At 37.4% G+C, this 5,217-nt stretch overlaps 1 non-coding gene across 1 annotated transcript; it reads left to right on the top strand.

Moving 5' to 3' along the window:
• The first annotated feature begins 1,033 nt into the window (after positions 1–1,033).
• Positions 1,034–1,125, top strand: Trnay-gua. The gene is given in 2 exon segments: positions 1,034–1,070; positions 1,090–1,125. It is a non-coding gene; the product is annotated as a tRNA-Tyr (tRNA).
• Positions 1,126–5,217: the final 4,092 nt, after the last annotated feature.

The following is a 5,217-nucleotide window of genomic DNA, read 5'->3' as shown; positions in this document are numbered from 1 at the left end:
AACGGGATTGTTTTGGACATTTACTTACTCTTGCGAAATAGGTTTCTTTACTTTGGAATGCGATTTGTAATGCGCCTACGAGCTGAAGGGAAAAAGAGGGAATAAAAAGGTTGAACAGAAGTAAAAGAAATTGTAAAATAAATATTAAAGGTGTTTTCAATTTCTGGGCTTTTGAGGACAAATTTGAGGAAATCATTGTATGCTTTTTTTATATGAATTTGTGTATAAAAAATTAAACTCTTCATATCATCTGGTCCAGACAACATTATCTGGAATCGAGATGAGGTCATGCATCGTGAGGCCTTTCTAAATAGTTACCTTCAATGAGTCGCAATATGGAACGTTTTCTAGGCAATATGGGAAAAATCTTGAAGAAATGTTTCTAAAAAATGGTGACATGAATAAGGGTTAAATAAGTTGATCTTATATGCAGCGATTTCATTTCGATTATTTGCAAACCCTTGTACTTTTACAGCCTTAACTAGATTCATACTTCACAATGTTGTAGTCTTCATGCCAAGAGGAGTCTTCATGCTCAGGGAAGCATACTGGGACTCCTATTCCCGATGGATTACAATTGTACCAGCTCTGACGTCACTATACCTTGCTCTGAAGTAGAGAGAGATATAGACCTTCTTCTTCCACTCAAGCTTCAGTTAAGATCAACTTCTACAATTTCAATAAATTTTATTAGATTATACATCAGCATCATCAGATTGGACTCCTACAATTAAGCTATTAAATTGGCAGTAGACATAGGTCTAAATAAAGGTCACACGTGATGTATGTTGATAAGCCTAAAAACGGCTCATTGATGCTCCTTATCAGTATTCGCGAGTCAAATTCAGCCATGTCCTATTTTACTGATGTTTCATACGTTTAATAAATATTTTAATGTTGTTGATCTTTGCTTGTCTAAAAAAAATTAATTTGTCTAAAAATGTTTGCATTTTGAGACAGGGCATAAGAAATACTTTTTAGTGTTGTTCACGCCAAACAAGCTAGTTTCTTATCAAGCTTCCCCTCACATGTGCCTTCGATAGCTCAGTTGGTAGAGCGGTGGACTGTAGAGCAGAAATCGATAGAGTAATCCATAGGTCACTGGTTCAAATCCGGTTCGAAGGAGAGAAGACAATTACTTTTTATTCGTTTGTAGTTTTTTTAGTACTTTAATCATATTTTTTTAATTAGATCTTTAAGTAAAACAAAGTAAATATTTAACAATTAAATCGAAACGCATATAAATAGCCGTATCAATAATTTTTCACAAGCTTTTAATCTACAAGCTATTAGCTATTAATTAATTAATGTAAAAACTGATTTGAAAACTGAACTAGGAAAAGTATAAAAACTATATTAAAAAGAGTAAACCAAGAAAGAACAAATCGATACACCTTATAAAAAGCTCGAAAAGATCAGACTTAATTAAACAACAAGGTGTATTACAACACCGTGCTGATTTAGGACCGAGTGATGATCTGTATCTGCAGTTTTTTTTCCCTCAGAATTTCCCATTGTTTGTGGGAAAATTCTAAGACCCTGACCGCACCAACCAAACCCACACTAAATCATTATACTCATGGGAGCGACGTTTGATATGATTTTGGGTGATGAAAGCGAAAACGCACCGATAGCAATCATTCACTCGCTCGTATTAGAAAAGCTTTCGGTTTATGCGCTCAGTCGTCCCAAAAAAAAAATTGAGGTGGCTCATTTCGTATGCCATTGCGATACGACTTCTCCGTCGATACGCAGGAGAAGATTTATCTCGCTCTAGTTTATCACTTAATTAACACGTTAACACGTGTAAATGATCTGCTTGTTGATAATTAATTGACACCAGCCAGCCAACCAGCCAGCTCGGTCGTTTTCCCGCACCGAAAATCTGTGTTCCACCTTCGGCGTGTGTTTTAGCCACGGGGAATAACAAATGGGCTAGTCTAAGCTAGAAGAATGTGCTACAGTGTGTGTCAAAAATGTAGGATTAGTGATTTAAATTTTTTCAATTAATAAAGTTTTCTTGAAAATGTTAAAGATTTCCCCATTAAATAGAAAATCATAATACAAACACACAGTTTAACAATAAAAAAAATAATATAAAATCTTTAAGAGCAGCACTGTAAAATCCGGTGCTTCATTCATTTCTAACCCTCCGAGAAATCGTCCTCCTTCGCCAGCAATCTCGGCCTTACTCGGCAGCAGAACTCACGTTCGTAAGGGTGGTGTATCAAGCTCACCCCCTCCCGATGGCCTAGAGGGTGAACTCCATGCCATACGCCTTCTCGCCCTATCCAGCCGTTCTAACAACTTTATTAAATTTGTAGCAAATCCCTTACGCACCACAAGAGCCATCATCCGCACACCCATTTCCCTGGGAAGCAAACCACGCGTACGCCATTGCAATTGCAACAGGGGAAAGAAAACGAAGGCCAGAAGCAAACGGTGAGGTGTATTTTCATCAAACCACAAAATGAATATATAAATAATCCCCGAACGAATGGCGACCACCACCACCACCACCGCGTGCATACCATACGGAAATCCCTTTCTGCTTCTTCTGCTCTGCTTCTTCCACCGACGAAACCCGGCCAAAGGAACCAAAGGACGATAATAGAGTGAAAGGATGCTTGAACATTGAAAGGTACTCCAAAGTGGCCGGGAAAGCAAGACGGCAGGTGCCGGTTGCGTAGGCAAAAGAAAATGGCGCTTACGGGCTGGGCTGGCCGGAGGCTTGTGGCAAAACCACTCGGCAAAGTTGTCTCGGTGCCAAAGGCAGTGGAGCACACAGCACGGGCGTATGGAAGCAGACCGGAAGGAAGTCAGCCATTTTGGAGGTATCGCATTTGCTTACTGGAGCTTGCTGTGTTTGCCAAAAGAAAAAAACGCAGCGATTCTTAGCGATATTGATATCCCTCAGTAGGAGAGCTTACTAGCGCAAAAATCGATGAATGGAGTATTTTCTTTCGTCATTTTTTTCATCCTGAAGTCACTTCAATGTAGGGCTTGAATAGGAACTTTTAGCTACAATGTATCTAAGGACATTAATCGAACCTTAGAGACTTCAACTGAACAGAAAACGAACTTTATAGGAAATAAAGGTTGATAGGCACGACAATTAAGTCCTTCGTGCAGCCTGTTTAAAAAAAATAGAAAAGAAAAAAATAAAACTACAAGTCACCGAATAAGAATTTATGAATAATAACCGAGATTTTCTTGCAAAAATTTTTGGGGGTAAGAATAAACGGTAAGTGGTAAGATTTGGTGGTTAGAATAAATGCGGTTCAGAGAATGTAGGAACCTTGTAAGGGTTGTAGAACTCACTCTAGAAACTCACTAGATCACTAGAAAAGATCTATACTGTTTAAATGTTACTTTTTGCGCCTGTTCCTAGGCAATGCGCATTACATGCATTTAGTACATTAGTACTTAGCATGAAGAATACCGACAACGGAATTGGCTTCACATTTGCCTCAGCAAAGGCACCTTAATTTGTAATTAACAAGTACTTTTGTTAAATATTGTGATTATAACTATAATTACACTATAATTGATAGCAGAGCAACAAAACACAACCTTCCTTTACAGGATAGAACAACGGATCTTTAATATGCCTACTTCGATTGATTGGTTGGTTGATTCATCAACAATAAAAATGGACAACATAATAACTACTTTTAAAACCCATTTTGCTAACTTCCCCTTTTTATATTTCTTCTATGTATAAAGTAGGTTAAAAGCAGAAGAGAGGGATGCCTAAAGCTTTGTTCGGATTTGATAGTTGATAAATGCTCGAATTTTGTTGTTCATTATGTTTTGGTCATATTTGCAAGAGAAGGGCCAAAAGATACTCTGAATCAATTTTTTCATTGATCCAACGATAGAATAATTTTCAATTCAATTTTACAACAAAGAAATCTAACTCGCGTCGTGGAAAATCGGCATCATACCCTTAATATTATTATTAAAACTACCATCATTGGGCCACATACTATACAAAGGTCTTCAAAGATGTTCCTCTAAGTGAACAACAACTCGTGACTTTATCGACTCAGTATCAACGCCCATTTGTACATCGTTCATAAAAATCTTAATGATACACCTGCTAAGGCCTGAAATATCAGACGCCGCGGATGAAAAATCAATCCGATAGGAATGGTGTAGAAGTAAGGATACCAAAGCTGACTAATCGATTAATTCTTCTGTGAAAAAGAACTATAAGAAGGGATTTGTAAAAGTTTATTCAAAGCCCCATTCATGTGTGCATACAAACATTAAACGGTGGGACCAGCTAGATGTTATTTACTGTGAGCTATTATAACACGACGACGGCAGCTACAATTTCTTTTTTGGAAAGAAGCTATCACTTCTAATAAAATAAACTTTTTCAGGTTATTTACAAGGTAGTTAAGGATTAAATTAATCAAAAAAAATCCCAAATTTTAAATAACCTAAAGCCGATAGTTTCTTTTATACAGTAGATATGAGAAACATTCTTATAGCGAAGACATAACTAAGTCAGTCTTGTATGTTTTCTATCTTGAAAAAAAAACTCAACACTTGTCTAATGAAAAAGAAGAACTATTTTATACTTAATATTATAGTTGATAAAATTTCGATAAATTCCTAAGCAAAATATAAGATAACCTTGAATAAAAAAATATTTTCGAATCAGAGGTTCAATAGAATAATAATACAAGCTCACAGGACAAAAAAAACCCTTCCATTGAAGACCAACAATTGCGTCTAGCAAAGATGTGAACGAAAAGAAAGCAATCGACTAGCAGCCACCAATCGTTCTGCCGACGGCACAATTTTATTATCAGTCATGCGTAGCACCGGACTAAATGTACCATAAATTATGCATTCAGCCGTCGAACCAGCAGCCTTTTGCTGGGCTTTGCAACACCGGCACCGGGTCATCCAGTACTCCAACGACTCCCAAAGAGACAAATGATTAAAAGGACAGTTGCGCAAAGAAGTAAGCAAAAAACCGAGAAGATCAACCAGCAAATCAGGCAAATAGTAAAATATGCGTTCACTGTCAACACTGAATGAGATAGATGGCTAATGAGCATTAGGGGGCTATCACAACTGCAAGCGGGAAATGGACTGGTTTTTTTTGCGAGGAAAAAAGTCCTCCACCACCCGAAACTATGAGGGCGTGTAAAGAACTTACCCAAAATCAATTCACTCAATTGAATTGGACGTGTGTGCCTC

Source organism: Anopheles stephensi, chromosome 2 (assembly GCF_013141755.1).
Source record: "Anopheles stephensi strain Indian chromosome 2, UCI_ANSTEP_V1.0, whole genome shotgun sequence".
NCBI classification, from domain to species: domain Eukaryota; kingdom Metazoa; phylum Arthropoda; class Insecta; order Diptera; family Culicidae; genus Anopheles; species Anopheles stephensi.
The sequence above is the reverse complement of the archived record's forward strand: the minus strand, read 5'-3'. Positions and strand labels throughout refer to the sequence as shown.